At 39.8% G+C, this 22,703-nt stretch overlaps 1 protein-coding gene across 26 annotated transcripts in view; it reads left to right on the top strand.

Annotated features, from left to right (window-relative positions):
- Window positions 1–22,703, top strand: part of VEPH1 (ventricular zone expressed PH domain containing 1) — a 364,411-nt gene that overhangs the window by 109,388 nt on the left and 232,320 nt on the right. The gene's annotated exons all lie outside the window — the stretch shown is intronic.

Here is a 22,703-nt window from a genome sequence, read left to right as displayed (position 1 = left end):
ATTAAAGTTCTGAAGGGTGTGTGCATGTTTGATGATTTTCTGTTGAGATTTAGGATTTTTATCTTTTAAAGCAAGTCCATAATTGATAGAGTAAAGCTTTTACTTTCACCCGCTTACCTATAGTATAGTTTCCTATGAGATAAATATAAAATTGTACAACTTTTTTTCACTTAAATTTAATTTTATATTATATTGGTGTATACTTAGTTTACAATGTGTTAGTTTCAGGTGTACAGCAAAGTGATTCAGTTATACACATATACACATATCCATTCTTTTTCAGATTCTTTTCCCATATAGGTTATTACAGAATATTGAGTAGAGTTCCCTGTGCTATACATTAGGTCCTATATATTTTATATATAGTAGTGTGTTACGTTAATCCCAAACTCCTGATTTGTCCTCCTTTCTGCCTTTCCCCTTTGATAACCATAGGTTTGTTTTCGAAGTCTGTGATTCTGATTCTTCTTTGTAAATAGGTTCATTTGTATCATTTTTTTAGATTCCACATATAAGTGATATCATATGATATTTGTCTTTCTATGTCTGCCTTACTTCACTTAATATGATAATCTCTAGGTCAATCCATGTTGCCACAAATGGCATTGTTTCATTCTTTTGTATGGCTGAGTAATATTCCATTGTATATATGTACCGCATATTCTTTATCCATTCCTCTGTTGATGGGCATTTAGGTTGCTTCCATATCTTGGTTATTGTGAATACTGCTGCAGTGAACATTGGGGTGCATATTTTTGAATTATAGTTTTCTCTGCAGAGATACCCAGGAGTAGGATTGCTGGATCAGATGGTAGTTCTATTTTTAGTCTTTTTAAGGAACTTCCTTACTGTTTTTCATAGTGGTTGTACCAATTTACATTCCCACCAATGCAGGAGGGTTCCCTTTTCTCCACACCTTCTCCCCAGCATTTATTATTTGTAGACTTTTTGATAGTGGCCGTTCTGACCAGTTAAAATTGTACAACTCTTAAAAGAGATTGATTTTTCATCAACTTTAACCCCTTGAGATTACACAGGAGAAAGTTAAAAGCTGGAAAGTTTAAGATTCAGACTGGGTTAATTGGTGACCTAGCTGAAATTAGATTCTGTGGTACCCTTGGCACTCTTTTCAAATTTTGTCCTTCAATTGATCTTTGGTTTTGTTTGATTTCTTCTGAGGGAGAGCCTGGTGGAGGAGACTGGTAAAAGCCAGGCTTCCTCCTAGTGGAGGGCCTTTCTCCTTCAGCTTCCCAGAGGAAGGTGGGAGAGCTGGGCTCCTGAGCAGCCTATACTTGTGAAGGTGACACTGGATCTTGTAAAAGGATTATTCGGTGCTGACCTGCTGCTTAGTATAATCCCTTCTGTTCACTGCTGTTGGGAATGTCTCACGCCTGCCACAATCTGCCTTCTGGTAAGACTTCCCCAGCTCATCAGCTTTGGTGCCAGGAAAACCTGCTGGTGTGCCCAAATGCTTTTAGGCCAACTGCAACCGACAGCCATTGAATCTGACCTTGCAGATTTTTGCATGGACCAAAAAATTCAACCTCCGATATACAAGGCCTTGGAATCTTTAAGTGGTAATCTTTTTGTCACAAATATATTTATGATTGATTAATGTGTAATGCACATTGTAAGTGACTAAACCTCTCACAGAAAATGTAATCTGTAAAAAAAAAATCCAAAACAAAAAAATACCACTAGACATGCAATTATGTTACTGTAAGTTTGTATGAACTAAGGCTAACCTGAGAGAGAATGGACTATTAGGTGACATTTAAATGACTCCAGATGGGTGCAGAGAGGAGAGGGAATCCAAAGAGCCTTATGAATCATTTATTTCAAAACTCAAAATCTCAGAATATTTTTTCTGTGTCTCTCTCTGACTCTGTCTCTATCTATCTATCATCTCTGTCTCTGTCATTCTCGTGCTTACAGAGGCATCTATGTTTGGGAGAGAAAAAAAAAAATGTTTTTCTGATGCTCCTGATTGACCTCCTCAACAGAGAACAATTCTAGACCAAATACTTTCCAAACACATCTGAATATCCAGACTATATTGAGAGCTTTTTAATAATAAAAGTTATTGGGCCCCACAGAGTACCTTCTAAATAAAAATCTGCAGGACAGTAACCCAGGAATCTGGATTTATAGGAACCTCCTCCCATCCTGCTCTGCCAGGGTAATTCTAATGCACCTTTTGTGGATCAGCATTTGAGATCCCTTGACGTAACACATTTTAAAGCATTTTCTCTCTTAGACTAAGAATCAGGCCTTGTCCATCACCCATCCTGCCCTCCTCCATCAAGTCATGCTAATAAGTTAAAACTTTTCCAGACTACTAATATAGTACCTTAGATTAGATGTGGTTGAGAGTAACACAGAAATTCAAAACAACAGTGCCTTAAACAAAGATACCCATCTGTTTCCCTTGCACATAAAGCAGTCTAGAAGGCAGGCAGTCTAGACTCCATGTTTTGGAAACCCAGGTTCATTCTGCTTTGTTGCTCTCCATCCCTGAGCACTCAGAGAGCACAGGGCTTCCATCTCGTGGTCCAAGACAGCTACTCAACATTTTAGCCAGTAGGAAGGGAAAAGGGGAGAAGGACTTCCAGACAGTTAAAAACAATCTACTGTTTATATCCCATTGGCTAAATAAAACAAAGCTGCAAATGACCATACCTAGACGCTAGGGAGGCTGGAACATACAGTCTGAATTTAGGTGGCTACATGTACAGCTGATCAAAAGAGAGGGGCAGAAAGAATGGCAGAGGGCAAAGGATGTCTCCATTGCAATTCATCAAGTCGTTCATTTTTCTAGGTCTATTTTCTCTCCTCAAAAATAATGTCTTTCTACTGGACTACTTCCCTTTTGGCTCTGATATTCTTGGATTCCATTATTCCATTTCATTTAAGATCAGCCTGACAAAATTATCTGTAAATGTTAGTCAGAATTCTTCACTCAGAAATAATGCCCTTGCTTATTTATTTCTAATGCCTAAAATATCACCATTTGAAAGTACTTCTTTTTGTTTTAAAGAATGCCAAAACCCAGATGTCCCAAAAATTAGTAGTCTAAACAACTATTAATTAACTGCTTACTTTGAGTACACCTGTTAAACTTTCTAAAAAATCTTGCTTAGCCATGTTCTTAAAGGCTAAACCCAATAGAAAAGATATATATAAATATAACTATATATGGGATTATTTCTACCCTGCCTCTTTCCAAAAGGAAACAGGAAGTTATTGAAGTACATTGCCAGGTGGGCATGAGTGTGGAAGTCAAATATGGGCTCCTGGCTACCTATGGTGGAGGAAATTGTAATAAAAAGGGAACAGCAGGAACTTTGCCCAGAAGAGGCCCCACTCTTTTCTGTGTGGAAAGCTTGGTCTACATGAGATAAAGGGTCACAGAAATATACAAGACATAAGATGTTTAGGGTGTTAAATGATGAGACAGCCACAGTTTCTTAGTGACCTCAGGCCCCAGGATCCTCTCTGTCATCCTACCCTGGTCTTGTCTAAAAATGGGCCTAATTAAAACTTTTTTTCTCTTTGGCACCAGTGTAAAATTTTCAGATGTATTCAACGATTCCAGGTATCAGATGATTTTTAAAAATTTTTTTATTGTTATTCCCCCAATACAATTTTTTTTCTACTGTACAGCATGGTGACCCAGTCATACATACATGTATACATTCTTTTTTCTCACATTTTCATGCTCCATCATAAGTGACTAGACATAGCTCTTAGTGCTACGCAGCAGGATCTCATTGCTAATCCATTCCAAAAGCAATAGTTTGCATCTATTAACCCCAAGCTCCCAATGCATCCCACTCCCTCCCACTCTCCCGTGGCAACCACAAGTCTATTCTCCAAGTCCATAATTTTTTTTTCTGTGGAAAGGTTCATTTGTTGGCCGTCATTAATAAGTCCACAAATAACAAATGCTGGAGGGGGTGTAGAGAAAGGGGAATCCTCCTGCACTGTTGGTGGGAATGTAAGCTGGTTCAGATGATTTTTTTGTTGCTAGGATTTAAAAGATTTTGGAATGCAGAAAAGCCAGTGCAACTCTTGAGTATCTTGCTCCAGCTTTTGAAATGCATAGTCCGTGACTGCTTGGAGCCTACTGTTTGGTCCCTCCTTTGTTGCTTGCCCTCAGCAAACCACATTATTTGATCTTTAGGAGGAAGAGGAGAGTCGGGGTGTGGGGTGTAGTCCTCAGGTCCAGGATAGCCTCAGGGGTGGAGTCAGCCTGGAATAAATGGCACATGTTATTAACTGACTTCTGTTCCACCTGTGCCTGCATGAAGCCAGGTGTAGGAACTGCAGGGCTGGTAATGGGGAATCAGACAGTGCGGGCCTGTCTTTCAAAGTGGCATGCATCTGGATGGGCACACTGTTTTCAGTAGCTTGATAGCAGTCACAATTTTCCCATCTGCTGGTGTAAATCCAAAAGAGGAAAAATGTATCTATAAAACAAAAAATAAAACCCTACAGATACTTATATTCTTTATCTCCCAGATTACCTCAGGGATCTTTTTTTGCCCAAATTTGAATGAAACCACACTTAATAGTGATAGTGTGCTTGTGTGACTATCAGAAGCTGTCCAGTGACTCACAGGAAATTTTCAGATGTATGTTGGCATCTACAGCACATCTTTTGGATGGAGAATGAAACTGGGAGGAGCACTGGGCAGAGAAATCCATTCACTTCTGGGGCAGCTGATGAGTCCTTACTTTTTTTTTTTTTTAATTTTATTTTTTTTACAGAATAAAATACATACATTTAAACACAATTACATTCACACAGATTATTATATCATGGATCTTAAGAAACAGATTAAGTGACTCCCTCTGGAGAAGTGGAATGGAAAATATGCTGAGACAAATAGGAAATTTATTCTATACTATATCCCATTTTGTATGGCTTTCATCCTTACTATTTAGTATATCTATTACATTTCAATTTTTCTTTAAAAATTAGCATTATATTAAAATTGTTATATTATGCAACTAAAATTTATAAAGAAGAAAGCCTTATATACCATTAAATATTTTATATAGCATAATAAAAAGAATAAAAAGAATAACTTAACTGGTAAGAATAACAAAAATAATATACCCTCTGAAAATAAGTAAAATATAAAATGCATAAATTGGTTAAAAAACAGTGTAACTATGTAAATATGTCCTCACAATTTGTTACATCTTATTGATTCTTTAATGGTGTAGGCATTACACCATTCTAGGTGATATGATAAACAAGACATTCTAGACCTTACATTGTACCATGGAGAGAAATGGTTATTAATCATACAGTTGTAGAACTGTATTATTTAATTGTACAGTTGCATTATTTAATTATAATTATCATAAATTCTTTGATGGAGAGGAAATCAGAATCAGATGTAAGAAGACTTCAGCATTCCAAGAATGATGTCAAATGACCCCCTTCATGGTGGATTATGCACTTATTTACTACGAGATATGTTTCTTCTCCAGAGATTCCTTGTTTGTGTATCAATTGTAGATTTTTGGTTTGAGGTTATTCTGAATTTTTGATATAAGTGTCTATATGTATATGAGATTGTTTTAAGTTGTTGGTCTCTTAATTGCAAGTTCATCTCCAGTGTTCTGCATTTGTACCCACCTCTTCTCATGATTTCTGATTTTGGTGGTATAATTGTGCATGGATGATTTCGTATCTTTACTGTATATATACCTTTACTGGTGAGCCTTGTCATGTGTGGAATTTTTGTTTCCTGTTGCTGTCTTTTCTTTTCTGCCTAGAGAAGTTCCTTTAGTACTTGTTGCAAGGCTGGTATAGTGTTGCTGAATTCTCTCAGCTTTTGCTTATCTGTAAAGGTTTTGATTTTTCCTTCAAATCTAAATGAGAGCCTTGGTGGGTAAAGTAACCTTGGTTGGAGGTTTTTTCCTTTCATCATGTTAAGTATATCATGCCACTCCCTTCTGGCCTGCAGAGTTTCTGCTGAAAAATCTGCTGATAACCTTATTGGGGTTCCCTTGTATGTTACTTGTTTCTTTTCCCTAGCTGTTTTCAAGATTTTCTCTTTGTCTTTAATTTTGGTCAGTTTGATTAATATGTGTCTCGGTGTATTCCTCCTTGGGTTTATTTTATATGGTACTCGTTGTGCTTCCTGGATTTGAGTGAGTAGTTCCTTTCCCATGTGAGGGAAGTTTTCAGCTATTATCTCTTGGAATATTTTTTCTGTCCCCTTCTCTCTCTCTTCTCCTCTGGCACCCCTATAACATGGATGTTAATGTGTTTCACGTTGTCCCAGAGTTCTCTGAGACTCTCTTCATTTGTTTTCAATCTTTTTTCTCTTTTCTGTTCTGCATCCGTAATTTCCACTAATCTTTCCTCCACCTCGCTTATTCGTTCTTCTGCCTCCTGTATTCTGCTGTTAGCTGCTTCTAGTAAGTTTTTTATTTCAGTTATTGTATTTTGCATCTCTTCTTGTTTAAGTTTTATATCTTGTATCTCTTTGGTCAGTGTTTCCTGTAAGTTATCCATCTTTGCCTCCAGTTTATTTCCAATGTCTTGCATCATCTTTATCATTAACAATCTAAAGTCTTTTTCCTTGAGGCTGAGAATCTTCTCCTCACTTAGCTGATTTTCTGGGGTTTTTCCTTTCTCCCTCATCTGAGTTATAGTTCTCTGTCTTTTCATTTTCATAGGTTTTTGGTGTGGTGACCTTTTTACAGATAATAGGGTTGTAGCCTCTCTTACTTCTGGTGTCTGCCTCCCTTGTGGCTGAAGTCAGTATGGGGGCTTGCTGTAGGCTTCCTGATGGGAGGGGCTGATGCCTGCCCACTGGTCAGTGGAGCTGATTCTAATCCCTCTGGTGGGTGGGGCTTAGTCTCTGGATGTGTGCCTGAGGGGTCTTTAGGTAGCCTGTTTACTGAGGGGTGGGACTGTGATCCCACCTGGATTGTTGTTTGCCCTGGGGCTTCTCAGCAGCTGACTGATGGGTGGGGCCAGATTTTCCCAAAATGGCCACCTCCAGAGACAGGCAGCTGCTGGATATTCCAGAGAGCTTTGCCTTCAATGTCCTTCCCTGACAACAAGCCACATTCACCCCTGTTTTCCCAGGATGTCTTCCAAGAACTGCAGTCAGGTTTGACACAGATTCCTATGGAGACCTTGCTCTGCCCTGGGGCCCAGTGCACGTGAAATTCTGTGTGCACCTTTTAAGAATGGGGTCTCCATTTCCCCCAGTCCTGTGGAGCTCCTGTGCACAAGCCCCACTGGCCTTCAATGCCAGATGCTCCGGGGGCTCTTTCTCCCATTGCCAGATCCCCGCAAGTGAGAGTTTGATGTGGGGCTCAGAACTCTCACTTCTGTAGGTGAGTTTCTGTGAACCAGTTAGTTTCCAGTCTGTGGAGCTTCCCACCCAGGAGGTATGGGCTTGTTTATATCGTGAAATCTCCACTCCTTCCTCTTGATGTGGCCTCCTCTTTTTCTTCTGGAGTAGGATATCTTTTTTAAGGTTTCCAGTCCATGTGGGTGGAGATTGCTCAGCCTTTAGTTATGAATTTTTTTTTTTTTTTGTCTTTTTGCTATTTCTTGGGCCACTCCTGTGGCATATGGTGGTTCCCAGGCTAGGGGTTTAATCGGAGCTGTAGGGATCTGAGCCACGTCTGCAACCCACACCACAGCTCACAGAAATGCTGGATCCCCAACCCACCGAGCAAGGGCAGGGACTGAACCCGCAACCTCATGGTTCCTAGTCGGATTCATTAACCACTGCGCCACGACGGGAACTCCTGAATTTTGTTGTTTTTAGGAGAGAAGTTGAGCTCCTTCTATTCTGCCATCTTAATCCTGTCTCTCAGATGAGTCCTTACTTCTAAGGCACACCTTCCTTGGCCTTGTCCAGTAAAGCTGGCTCTTCATCTTGCCAGGATTCACCCCACTTCTGAGATATATTCAGCTGAAGCAGATACATAAATAAGAAATACTGTTTTATTAGATATGTCCTCAGCATGGCAAAAGTACACAGGTCCTTTTGTTTTTCTCAAATGAGAAGACTGCAGTAGAGACATTGCAGACAACTGCAGAAATCCCCTTTTTTGGTGTGTCTTTTTAGGGGCGTGTTCCCAGGCTAGGGGTCGAATTGGAGCTGTAGCCACTGGCCTAGGGCCACAGCCACAACGTGGGATCCAGGCCGTGTCTGCAACCTACACCACAGCTCACAGCAACACCGGATCCCCAACCCACTGAGCAAGGCCAGAGATCGAACCTTCATCCTATGGATGCTTATCAAATTTGTTTCCCCTGAGCCACATAGGAACTCCAGTAATCACTTCTTAGTAGCCCCTGAGGGTCCATCCCCAGACACACATCCAGAGAATTGGTATAATGCCCTTAAGCACCATGCCTGGCCTAAAGTAAGTGCTTGATACATTTCAAGTATGTCCATCTGTGATTCCAAAAGATCCTGGTTCCTGGGTAGGTGACGTCAGGGAAAAATGACCTTGAGTGAATCATGAAAAGAGATTTTCATAGGTGAGACCTCAGCAGGCAGCAAACTGGTTGGAGTGCAGCTCCAAGGAGGAATGTCCCCCAGTGTAGACTGAGAAGTGATCACCAACTAGAATGTATCTGTGTAAGAATCCATCTCATGAATGATCTTGCCTCCCATGGGGACATCCATGCAATATAACATGGTGGCTAAGAGTTTGAATCCTGACTCAGCTGTGTGGCCTTGAGCATATTACATTACCTCTTGACTCAGGTTCCTCATCTGTGAAATAGGAATAGCAATATTATTCATCACATAGTTTTGTGGTGAGGATTTAATGACTTAAACCATGGAGAACAGTATCTGACAAATGGGCAACATTCAATAAATATCAGCAATTTATTACTTCCTCAGTGGTGCCCAAGGCTTTCTCGTTGCATTTATTTGGATACAGACTGAGACTTAAGCCTGACAGACTGAAATTAGGGAAGACAGCAACAGGTAAATGGGGTGCCTCTTCCCTGCTTCCCCATGAAAAGGGACTGAAGGGATGGTAGAGACAAGTCAAAATAAGCACAGAAATAAAAGGAATGAGGTCCTGCATGTACCATTAAATGTATAAAACAGGTCTGGCTATATCTTCGTTGTTTGTTAGGAAATAACTGGTATATATAATTTTTTTTTCCCTCAGAGTGGAACATATATCTGCTTTATATTTTTGTTGCAGATCAGTGTTCCTGAGGGGAACAAGAATAACAAAAACAGTAATAAAGCCACATTTTATAAAAAATTTTTGTCATTTAAAATAGGCTTTGTTTTCTTGGGGCTCTGGAAGTGCATCTCTTTTCATAAAGGGCATGTGGTCCTCAGCTCCTGACCCATAAAAACAGCTCAAATAAGTTTGCAGCAAATTTTTAAAAGCTCTCATTAACTAAACCTGAGGTGGTTTAAATTAAATCCAGGCCAGATTAACTTTTCTTGCCCACGAAGAGGTGAAGTAGAATATTTCAATTCTAAAGGCTTTATTTTTCTCATCATTTTCTTCACTCATTTGACTCTGAGCTGTGCAAGTGGTCTCAACCCCCTTGGTTGGGTGTATTGACCAACCTAATGCGGGTCCATGTGGAAAAGAGACTCCTTTAGGAATGGCTTTGATTTTTTGAGAGGACAAATTGAATTCATGTGTTCTGTCCATCTACTTAAGTCTCAAAAAAACGAACTGGAACAATTATAGTTTAATAGTCCTATCCTTACCAAGACCTCATCTCTTTAGAAGTCACGTACCTATATGGAGCATGCATTTCATAACTGTATTTCCCCATCCCATGCCAGACCTGTAAGGCAGCAACCCATGTGGTGGAAACAGAGATGCTCTAAACTGCTCTCTACACATGATCTCATAGCACATGGAAGGATGTTACAGCCGGCCAGTTGTTTTCCTTAGCCATAGACCAGCAGTCTGCACCTGTGAAGACTCACATGGTGTGCTCTCCGAGGGTGGCCGCTGCCAGGGTGGGTGTGAAATCCTGTGCCCTTTGCCTTGTTTTTCTCACTGGCTGGAATATGCTGGCCAAGTACCAGGGTATATTTATTACATCCTCTCTGGGCTCAGAGTCATGGACACTTTACAAGTAGAAAAGTGACACACATCTTGCCTAGGTTGCGTTTCTGTGACATCCGGCAGGCCTTCCACGAAAACAATTTCAGGAGGAAAAGGAAAGAATGACAAAGGCAACTGAGAACAAGATTGCTGTCCTCATCCTGACTATGTGGAAAAACATCCTGCGAAATAGGAGCTGGAGGGATGCTGTGCACCCTTAACTTGCAAATCAAGGCTCAGGGCTCTGGGAGCCTTTCCACAAGAGGAAGGACCTGTGACTTAACCAGTTTCCCCAAGGATAGGAAATTTAGTAAAACTTTGGTAGGCTCAGTGTTTTGGGGATCTGTTTTCTCAAGCTCTGGTTGATGTCAGCTGGCAGCTACTTAATAGTACAGAACTGTCATCAATTGGGGAAGATTTTTTTTCCAAAAAAGCAAAAAGCTTTATTATTTTTTATATTGTAAAAAGGTTACATGCTAATTGTAGATGATATTAATAATAAATCTCTCATGAAGTGTAAGGAAAACAAAAACTTTAAGTATGCAAAATATGGTTTCACATAACAGAGCTCATTTTCCATACCCTCCCTCCATCCAGGACATAGAGTTGGTTTGCTGATTCTTTGCGGGTGCAAACCCCAGTGTTGGCGGTGATGGGGACACAGATGGGGACACAGACAGGAGAACACAGTCCCTGCCCTAGACAGGCACATAGGGAATGTGGGGCGGGGGTTGGGGTGGAGGGAGATGTACAAACAGATGATTGGAGTCTGATTTGTTGCTTGTCACTACTGATTCTGAACTGGATCAAGAAGGAAACAACTCACCCTGAATGGCAGAGTTTGTTCTACGTGTGCCTTGTTGGATGATAAGATTATGTGGGGGAGGAGGAGGAAGGTTCCATGGGAGGACACAGCAGGTACAATGGCAAGCAGCTGGGGAAAATCCCTGAGCCTTTTGCAAAGTGCAGAGTTTCAAGTGCCTGGAGTATAGAATGGATACCGGAGGGAGGGGAGAGGGATGAGGCTGGCCCATAGACTGTTTCCAGGTGATGGAGACTCCTTATTTATTGATTAGCAGACACTTCCTGTTTTCTGCCTTCTCTCCCCAGATTTATTTATCACTGGTGCCCAGGTCACCTTAGAAAAGTATTTTGTTTCCCTTTATTCTGTAGACAAATAAATGAATACTGTGTACCTCACAGTTCCCAAGAAACTAAAAATTAGCCTGGTAAAAGGACAAACAGTCCCCACAAATAGTTGCAAATGTAGAATAGTGAATAATGGTTACGAAAGTTACATGTTGCAGCAATTTGCAACAAGGTCTTGTAATTATCAACTGTAATTTAGGCCAACTGACCAAATTCACAAAGGGCTCTCAGTGCCTCTGTAACTTGGCAAGGTCTACAGCCAACACAGCAGCAGCGCCTGGAAGGGGGCCTCTGCTGGATCAGTCTCCCCTCAGGATTGAACCCCAAGGATGGTTAGCCTGGTCTCCACAGATCTCACTTCCTCTCTTCAGAGGGGACTTGTAACTTTCTTAACACCAGCATCTGTGAGGAAATAGGCCTGTGGTTGCTCCTGGAAAGGCGGAAAGTTTCCACTTAGTGAGTGCATCTTCTAGGCTTGAATTTAAGATGTACGTGAATCCTGGATTCACAAGAAAGAACAAAATGGGAGTTGGCAGGAGAGTTGAGAGGATGAAGTAGTTCCTAATTCCAGCTCAAGTCCTGCTGCTCTTCTAAGGCTGTAATGTATACTTTTCTCTGTCCATAGCCCTCAGACTTAAATCACTTCAGCATAAGCCAGCTCTTTCCAACTGACAGCGTCTGTGTTTCTGATCTGTGGCCTTACCCAAACTCACCAGCCACTCTGCTAACATGCATGGCAGGATAGACATATGAGGAATTAACAGTCCCTCCCTGCCAGCAGCCTTCAACCAATGATGAGAGTATTTATATCCCAAATCTGCCACTTCTCAAATGAGGTAACCTTTCCCCAGAATCCCCAGGCACCCTTACTAAGCTACTTCCTTATTCGTCTCCATCTCCTGCAATTTCCAATAGATGATTTGCACATAAATCATCTCAGGGTCTGTCTGTTTCTGGGGAGTCCAATGCAAGAAAAAGTCACCTCCATACCCCCCCCCAACATTACAGTATGCACTCCCACCTGAGAGTGCACGTCAGCACCTGACTTTTTTCTAGGTGCATTTGCCTCCATTCATTTAGTGTATGAATCCACACACTCCCAACTGACTGTAAGCACTCTTGAAGAGTGTACCACACCTAACTTCCTTGCACTACCCATACCAGTAATGGGCTTCTAGCAGGTGGGCCATAGATACTTGCTGACCAGCTGTAATGTCGAGACTGGAACTTGACTGGATAGTACCACAGGTCTTGGGCTAATAGATGGCAACTAATGACATGGCAGGTCGTGAGGAAGACCAGGAACACTAAGGGACATTGAGTTCCAGTCATGGATGGTGGCTCCTGGTTTTCAAAACCTGTTGGTTTCCTTTCTGCATGGTGGCCAAAGTGTGGTCCCCAGCATTGCACATCATTGGGAACTTGAATAAGAATCTATAAGGTAACAAAACCCCCAAGTGATATATGTGTATGTGAAAGTGTAAGAGTCACTGGTCTCAAGGATCCAGGCCCCACAGGGTTTATCTGATATGGACCCCCCAACATAAGTATGTGCATGCATGATTCCTATGGGCTTATAGACACACACTACCATACCCCTTCTTTGTAAGACTCATTTGTTTCAATGCAAATAAATGAATAACCTTAAAAAAAATTGGCAACATTAGGGTAAACAGAAACCCAGGGAATATGAAGCTTTATTTATTATATGGTTTCTGAGCATTTCTCAAACACCTGATGTGTGTAAGACTCTGTGGAGAGAGCAAAGTTAAATAAAATTCAGCACTTGTGTTCTTGGAAGGGCTTTGGTTTTTCTTCACTTAGAAATGATCCTTCACGGAGTTCCCGTGGTGGCGCAGTGGTTAACGAATCCGACTAGGAACCATGAGGTTGCGGGTTCGGTCCCTGCGCTTGCTCAGTGGGTTAAGGATCCGGCATTGCCGTGAGCTGTGGTGTAGGTTGCAGACGCGGCTCGGATCCCACGTTGCTGTGGCTCTGGTGTAGGCCAGTGGCTACAGCTCCGATTCGACCCCTAGCCTGGGAACCTCCATATGCCGCGGGAGCGGCCCAAGAAATAACAAAAAGACAAAAAAAAAAAAAAAAAAAGAAATGATCCTTCACTGGGCAAAAATTGTGATATATTGACACTTCCTATATAACATCTCTAGAATTCCTCACCCCATCCCCAGTCCTATGGAAAAGAAGGTGGTGATGGAGTGGGGAGAATGGGGGAGTGTGCTCCTAATTAATGATTTCGTACATAATAACATAGAGGATATATACAAGATTTTCCTATTGCTTAAGTTTGGATATTTTATGTTATTCGATTCATCACATTTCAACCAGGATCTGAAAGCATTCCCAAAACTCCTAGCAGGATTTAACACAGAGATGGTATCATGATGCAGAGTTTTTTTTTTTAATAACGGTACTCTCAAAAAATAAGGAGAGAGCACTGAAAGTAGAGGAATTTTGTGGCATAGTCATACCTGTACTATTTAATATGATATGTACATCTAAGCTCTCATCTTTATCAAAATGTGAATCTGAATTTATTTTGTAGTAAATAGTAGTTGGGAACTTGGTACTGGTTCATAGCCCACAAGAAAAGATGTGTCTGACACCTAGCTCATCAACAATGGACTCTCACCCAGAAATGTTCATGTTATATAGTTTGTTTGTTTGTTTGTTTTTTGTTTTTTTTAGGGCCGCACCTGCAGCATATGGAGGTTCCCAGGCTAGAGGTCTAGTCGGAGCTGTAGCCACCGGCCTACACTACAGCCACAGCAACGCCAGATCCTTGACCTGCTGAGCAAGGCCAGGGATCGAACCCTCAACCTCATGGTTCTTAGTCAGATTCGTTTCCCCTGCAGCACAACGGGAACTCCTGTGTTATTTAGTTCTAATGAGTCTTGTTATCTACATGTAGATAACAAATAAGAAATTACACTGAGAAGGGTATTTTGACATCAGTTTATTACTTGTTAAGTAATAAATAAATCTAAAGAAGATAAAGAAAGAGTTGCTATTTAAGATTAGTAAATTTAAGATGTCTGTAAAATGACAGAATTGTAAATTTCCCAACTTCAGTGCTATTTAGATCCCATAGATTTTCAAATAAGACAAAACATGAGTCCATTCAAGATCCCAATATAACCTTATCTAAAAGTCCTAAAAGGCTGTTTTGGTTTTTCCCCACTGTTTACATAAAGGTGAACTCACAAATGAATGGAAAGCAGTTTGGAAAGTAATTTTTTTCTTTAATTTCTTCTCTTTTGAGTGCACCCTGCTTAGGCATACCCCATCCTACTAGCTCTGCAGTTTGTTTGCATATTTTGATTTACTTATTTATTTATGCACTGCTTACTTCCAGCAAGCAGTTCAGTCAGTTCACCATGAAAACATAGTTGCTATGAGACCAAAAATAATTAACCCAAGGCAAAACCCAGGAACTAAAAAAGGGAGCATTGGAAGTATAGGGGGAAAATACTAGAAAACCTTTAACTGTCTTTGCTAAGAAAATAGCTAATCTCAGGCAAGATTTACACTTTTGCAACCTGCATTTTTCCATTTCATTCTCTCCTATAAGTAATGAAATAATACTTATCCAATTATTTCTAACTTGCGTTTGAGGAGTTATATTTTAGCTACCATGAATGAAACACCCTGGTTATTTCTTTTGAAAAGAAGTAGGTGCAAACAAAGATAGGCATCTTGTATTTAATTGTATAATGAGTACGTTATGTAACGTAATCAGTAAATTATGGAAAGTGCAATTATAGCTGATGTATGGTTCAACTGAGTTAAATCTTACCATATTGTTCCTTTTCTAGTGACTACAAAGCACTTTTTTTTTTCCCCTGGCAAAAGGTTCAAACACAATTTCTCTTTCTTCCTTTCATTTTTCTTTCTTCTTTCTTTCTGGACCTATAATAAACAGCTTTCTTCAAAATGCTTTCCACGATTGGGCCAGAAGACCTGTAGTTACTTTTTTCCATCATTCTGTGATTACACCACATTTGCTAAACAGATATTGTGTAAAGATGGGCTGCTTCTTTGAGTTCTCTAGAAATGTTTCAATGCTAAAATCCCCAATGGTCTTTCAAAAAGTTTGCTTAATTGAAGCAAAAGAAATAGTGGAACCATTGTTGGAGATAATCAATGAGAGGTCATTTACATGAGGGGACCATGGTGTGGTGGGAGAAGAAATTCTGGCTCCGTATAATTCATTCTGAGTTGCTCCCGCTTACACAAAAGATTTACCTTTAAAAGGCTAAGTTCCCAAGCCCCCAGTTTTTAAAGAGTAAATCTGAACTATAGAACCTCTAAATCCTTTACCGACCCACAAAAATAACATTATGTTCCAAGCTCAAATTAGATAGACTTCGACAAGGTTTAAGATCTGTTAAGTATTTTGCGGGGGGGCGGTCAATGTGAGGAAAAGATGCTGGAGAATAAGCTCTCAGCACAAATGAAGAGAGATCTGGGTTGTTTTCAGGATTAAACGTGACCACACTGAATGCTATTTTGGGAAAAATTCTCTTAAATAGGAAACATTTATTTGACAGTGAACCATGTTCAGTTTTCTGCCCTTTAAAAAAATCAGTTATACTAAAAGCAATTTATTTGGTTACATTATTGTCTCAAAATAGCAAGACATAAAAGTAAGCTACCTTTAACATTCTCTGATTTCTACTTTAAATCCTGAGTCAGCTTCATTCAAATATATCTTTGAGGAAGACATAGTTAAGTTCTACGTTTAAGTAAAAGCCATAATTGCTTTGTAAGTATAAAAATTATACCTTGTGGCTCCTTTTTTTCCCCCCCCACAAGGGTGCGGTTTACTTTAGCATCCCATGCCAAATGCACAGAGTTGAACTGAGTCCAGTTGATCCTTAGTTTTTGCCATGTTACAAAATTTGAGGTTCATTCAAAACAAAGGATACATCTGTTTTCATCAGCTCTTTCTTGAATTTATTACTGGCACTTATTTTTAAAAATTGTTTTGCCTCGACAGCATTGTTTTACTAGGCATGATTTATTATTCTATGTGCCCACAGAAACTGGGTGTTCCTGGAACCATGCATACTGAATAAAAAATAATAAGGAAAGGATGGGAACTTACTCCTTTTACACTGGATCAAAAGATCACTTAGAATATGTAAATATGTTTAAATTCTTTTTTTTTTTTTTTTGTCTTTTTTCCATTTCTTGGGCCGCTCCCGTGGCATATGGAGGTTCCCAGGCTAGGGGTCTAATCAGAGCTGTAGCCACCAGCCTATGCCAGAGCCACAGCAACGCGGGATCCGAGCCATGTCTGCAACCTACACCACAGCTCATGGCAACGCCGGATCGTTAACCCACTGAGCAAGGGCAGGGATCGAACCTGCAACCTCATGGTTCTTAGTCGGATTCCTTAACCACTGTGCCACGACGGGAACTCCGATGTTTAAATTCTAATAGAGTTTTTTTCTTATCAATGGGAAGGAAAATATGTTCGGTTCCTCCAAGCTGATATATAGAAATTGAGACATGATCAGAGGATAAAAGAAAGAATTGAAGAATATGACTTTTTGGAATGCCGATTCTTAAAAACAGAATGCTGTTTTAAGGATCAGCTCAAAATTAGAGGATTGTCTGCCTAAGAGAGACATAACAATGTTTTTGTTTATTCTCTACATTGTTTCACAAAACAGGATTTAAGGCAGCTTGCACTCTCAATATACTATTTAAAAATTATTGAATCTTAGCTTTTGAATATGATATATTAACAACATTTTATGTCTGCTTACTGTGCAAGCATCTTGCGTATATTTTTATGCTCATATTTTTAGTCTAGAAGAGCATATCCTTATGTGGGTAACATAATTTTTAAAGAGCAAAATTTATTGGGGTTCCCATTGTGGCACAGTGGGTTAAAAATCCGACTGCAGTAGCTTGGGTCACTGCAGAGGCATGGGTTTGATCCGAGCCTGGAGAAGTGGGTTAAAGGATCTGGCATTGCGACAGCTGTGGCATAGGTTGTAGCTGGGGCTTGGATTCAATCCCTGGCCTGGGAACTTCCATATGCTGTGGGTGTGGCCACTTAAAAGAAAAAAGGAAGAATGAAATATATTAACTATACAATTATCTTGGGATTTATAGATTATTGGATGATTTGACTTTACAGAACCATTGCTGCCTGATTACTTCAGTAATAGCAATGTTTTTGAAAATGTTGTAACAGTAAAAAATATCTGCTTCAGATACAGGAAAAAAACTGAAAATGACTGGGAAATAGTTGCAAAGAGAAAAAGATCTAGCTATCCATGGATCATGAGGGTCAAGTCACTAAGAAAACCTTAAGTTGTGTATATAGTATTTTGACTTAGTCCTGTAACATTTTTTTTTCTTTTCATGGCTGCACCTGTGGCATATGGAAGTTCCTGGGTTACAGGGTCAAATTGGAGCTGCAACCGAGGCCTATGCCATAGACATGGCAACACTAGATCTGAGCTACATCTGCGAACCATGACACAGCTTGCAGTAATGCCAGATCCTCAACCCTCTGAGTAAGGCCAGGGGTGGAACTCATATCCTCGTGGACACTGTGTTTGGTTCTTAGCCCACTGAGCCACAATGGCAACTCCTAAAAATAAAGAAATATGCCCTTCTTGGTAAAATGTTAAGCAAATTTCACTTCAAGATAAAAATTTTTTGCAGGTTACCCAAATAGTGCCCCATATTTGCTTGTACTCAGCTGGTATTGGGGTTTTAGACATTTCTAGAACTTTGAAAACTTTATCAGTTCTCAAAATAAGTTAACTAGGAAAAATGAAAGGGATATGTGGCTTATGAAACAGCTTGTTTTGGTTTGGTGATAATTCAGATATGTCTGTGTTTGCATTTAGGATTTTGATACTCACGCAATAATAGCTAACATTTATTTAGCATTTTCCTGTGCCAGACATTGTTCTGAATGCTAGGTTTTTTAACTCACTGCATCCTTACAACTACTCTTTGAGATGGGCACATCAATCTGTTTTATAAACAGCCATGGACAGTTAAGTAATTTGCCCAAGGTCCCAAGTGGCAGTGCCAGGATTCAAATGCAGGAAGGAGCTTCTGAACTCACCCTGTACCACCACACCACACCACCACCCATACCTGTTCAGCTTTCCCTGGGGCTGCTATTCTGTTCTCTGAGGGTGAAACTTCCTCAGGGAACATTGATCCAAAGAAAGTCTGTCACATTTATGGACAATTTGAACAGCTAGTACTCTTCTTATTTGCCCTGCTAGTGTCTTACTTGCCATCTCTACCTTCCATGAAGTAAAGAATGCCTCTGGAAAGCCAAACACTTAACCACTCCTTTTTTTTTTTTTTTTTTTTTTGAGAGAGAGAGATTTTCAGGTAGTGGGACAATTTAGGTTACTGCTAGAAGACATCTCAGAAAGAACTATAAATCTTTGGAGTGGCCGCTGCTCAGGGGAGGCATGAGTAGTGGCTGGGATGGAAAAACTTCACCCAGTGCTCAAACAGACCAGCTGAATCCAACAGAAAAGCAGTTGGGATAAGGTGTTTAGTAATTAAATCCATTCCTTAAATTTAAAAAAAAAAAAAGGCAGTGCTAGCAGGTCTCTAATGACCTGGCCTCAGTCATTGTTTTGGCATTTCTAAAAGAGTGTGACTATAAATGCATCAATCAAGAGAATCTTTAAAATTCTGTTTTAAAGGTTAATGCCTTAGACTCTGAACAGACAACAGAATACCCTAACCCTAACTCTAACCCTAACCCAAAAATCTTCTAGTACAATAAGACTAGAAGTCATATATCAATAATAAGTAGAACTTTACATGTTCCAAAGTGATTTCCACTGATTAAAAATGACTTTTATTTGTTTCTCTGCAAGGGAGGTATTCAGAAAGAGGAAGGGAAGAGTACAGAGCCAGGCCCTTCAGTGGTATTGCCAGTGTTCTGTTAATTAAATATATTCATATATATTCTTCCATATGTAGCATATATTCCATAACATCAAAAAAAAAACCTGTTAAACATCTACTATGTGCCAAATAGTATGCCTGTCATTGAAAACAATAATATTTGTAATGAAACACATGAGTTCTACTAAATGGTTTATTTTTTCATTCATTGATATATCCAGTATCATCAAATCTTACTAAAAATAATATTTAAAATAACAGTTGGGAGTTTGCATTGTGGCTCAGTGGTAACGAACCTGACTAGTATTCATGAGGGCTTGAGTTCAATTTCTGTACTGTCTCAGTGGGTTGGGGGTCTCACATTGCCATGAGCTGTGGTGTAGGTCCCAGATGTGGCTCATATCTGGCTGTAGCTGTGGCGTAGACTGGCGCTACAGCTCCAATTCGATCCCTAGTCTGAGAACTTCCATAATGCTGCATGTGTGGCCCTAAAAAGATGAAAAAAACAATAAGCAACAAAAAAAAGTTGATTGCTACCATTTTAAAAAATCATTTGCTCTATGCCAGGTCCTTTATAGCTATTATTTCTTTATTCCTTATAACGATGTCATGAAATATTTGTGTCTGCTAAGAGGAGTTTAATAATAGTATATCAATCTAAAGTTGGCTTCAATAATAAGAATATTTATTATCTCACTTAAGAATTCTAGAAGACACAAAGAGTCCAAGGTCCCTTCAAAGGTTCCACAATGTCATCAAGTACCCTTGGTAAAAGGCTCTTCCTCCTTAGTGTATTGACTTGGCCCTGTAAGCATGCCCACTCCTGCTTGCAAGACAGCTGCCATAGGTCCAGGCACCACATGATGTAGATACAACAACAGCTGGTTAAAAAGAAACCATGTGTTCTTCCATGTATCTCTTACTTGGGAGGAAAACCTTTTCCATCAATCTCTCACCTCATAAAATTTCACCTGAGGTCTAAATGCCCAGAATAAAGTCATATACCCACCCCCTAGTTACAAAGGAGTCTGAAGAATTGAATAGCTGTCATTTTTACATTATGATGGGATGGAGATTGTACAAATAAGAAAGAAGGTAATAGGATGAGATATGATTATTGATAGGCAGTCAAGAGTATCTGCCACTGAATTGCTTGTTCCAATTTACAGACAAAGAAACTGAGGCTCAAAGTGCTTGAATAAGATGCTCAAAGTTATACAGGTAAAAAAAAGACCAAGCCCCAAGTACTCTCAAGTTTTTCTTAATATAAGTCCAACCATTCCACCCCCCCCCCAAAAAAAAGCTATCAGTACAGCTGCTCACCAAAGGCATAGGAGATTTAAAAAAAAAAAAAAAAACACACACCTATTTTGCTGAAAGGAATGAGGTTTCCCCACCTCATGGTTTCAGAGCCATGTCAGGAGTGGTGGGGTGTTGGTGATTATTTTCAGTAGTAAACATTACTCTATGCCAGGCAGCACATTAAGCATTAGAGATACAAAGATGAACATGACATGTCCAGCCTTTGAGGGACACACCAAGGAAAGGCAACAACACGGAAATTACAGACAAGGATGTCAGAGCTCTCCTGAAAATATGGCTGTAGGTCTGAGGTACACAGAGACAGGCACAAGCACCTTTGGCTGGAAGGGTCAGGGAGGGCTTCACAGAAGAGGTGACATTTGAATTGGTCTAAAGACATGTGTAGGAGGGTACAAGGAAGAGAAGGGGAGAAAGGGCTTCTGGTAGCCAAAGGTCTGTCATAATGGAAGGCATCTGTTTCTAATGGAAGCTGAGTTGTTAACGGAGGTGGAGGAAGAGAAAAAGATTTTAGGAATGGTCTTTTAAAAATGGTAACTAACACCTAGCCACAAATAGCTCCAAGAAGAAAGCAGATTTTAGCATCTCCAATATGAACCCCACTTCATAAATGTCTTACCAAGCATATCAGGGTGTATTTGAAAAAATATTTATGGATAAGTTTCTGCTTTCGCTTTCCCATAATTGTAATACTCATTCAGGGAGGGCTTCATAACTCAATGTCCCAAACCAAATGGATCCTTTTTTCTTTTTTTTTTTTTTTGAGTTTTCTAGGGCCACTCTCCTGGCATATGGAGGTTCCCAGGCTAGGGGTCTAATCGGAGCTATAGCCACCAGCCTATGCCAGAGCTACAGCAACGCGGGATCCGAGCCGCGTCTGCAACCTACACCACAGCTCACGGCAATGCTGGATCCCCAACCCACTGAGCAACGCTAGGGATCAAACCCGCAACCTCATGGTTCCTAGTCGGATTCGTTAACCACTGTGCCACGACGGGAACTCCCCTAAATGGATCCCTTTAAAAAAAAAAAAAAAGAAGAACAGTATTACTCTAACATCTTCCTCCCCCTCTTTTTTTGGTGGAGAATCTAAATAGGGAAAAAAAGGATTTTTAGAATATGTAATGTTACTGTGTCTTTCATATTCTGCTGTAAACAGTTGAGTTGCTGTTCCAATAATAATCAAAAAGAATGTGCATACAACTTTTTTGAAGTTGATTTACAAGACTGTGTTAGTTTCTGGGTTACAATAATGTGCATACTATTTAGTGCAAGTTTTAAAATATCTCTAATAGCTTGGATTTATTAATTATGTGGTTAGGTCTTTGATATATCTACTTAGGTGTTACTTTATAAGTTTTGAAGAAACTGTATTAAAATCTCCAGCTACAAATACTCATTTATCTATTTTTTCCTGAATTTATACCAGTTGTTAAATAAATTTGAGGTTATTTTGTTAAAAAAAAATTGAGTTGCAAGCAAAAAACAAATGGCTACAAAAACAAAAACAAAAAGCAGACAGCTGTCACCAGCTTTCAGTCTGCACACCCAAGTTAGGTCATAGATGCAAACCTGAATATAATGGGGAGAAGAATTAATATGTGAGTGAAAAACAGTTAGAGCTCACATGGATTTAGATGTACAATAACTTACTACGGAAAGAACATTTGAATTAAAGATAAGGAGAGAACATGCCTGTAGTGGAAAGTAGAGGGAAAAAAAACGGAAGATGAGTTGGAGACTTAAAGCAGACTCCCTCTGACCTGGTTAAACTGAGCTTGCATTCCTCTGAGTGGGATTGTAATGGCTGAATGGACAGTGAGGTCCTGTTTGGAATATCTTTCAACTCTGACCAGAAGATAAAAGCAGGTATTTCCCTTTTATAGGAGATCCACAAAGATCCAAGGTTGATTAATCAATCTACCTTCCTACATGTCTGACTATCTATCTGACCTCACTGATTTTATATGTGCAAAATTTACTTAGTCTCTCAATGTGTTTGTAACACCAAATCAATATTCAAGGTGCTTAGGAGGTCATTCATAGACATGCACAAAACAGCAAAAAATTGAAGTTGCCCACCACACAGGTTCCCAGGTGAGGTTGAACAAGGCAACGCTCTGCCTTCTTGTAAGCTTCCATACTGTAAACAAGTGTTTCTTCTCATGGTCTATTTAGTGCCACGTTTTTCTCATCCTTGTGCTTTTTGTGGTGATTTCATCATT

This window comes from Sus scrofa, chromosome 13 (assembly GCF_054392235.1).
Source record: "Sus scrofa isolate SSC_HxYL_T2T_F1_AM1 chromosome 13, Sscrofa_HxYL_maternal_Yorkshire_Landrace_v2.0, whole genome shotgun sequence".
In the NCBI taxonomy this organism is placed as follows: Eukaryota; Metazoa; Chordata; class Mammalia; order Artiodactyla; family Suidae; genus Sus; species Sus scrofa.
The sequence above is the reverse complement of the archived record's forward strand: the minus strand, read 5'-3'. Positions and strand labels throughout refer to the sequence as shown.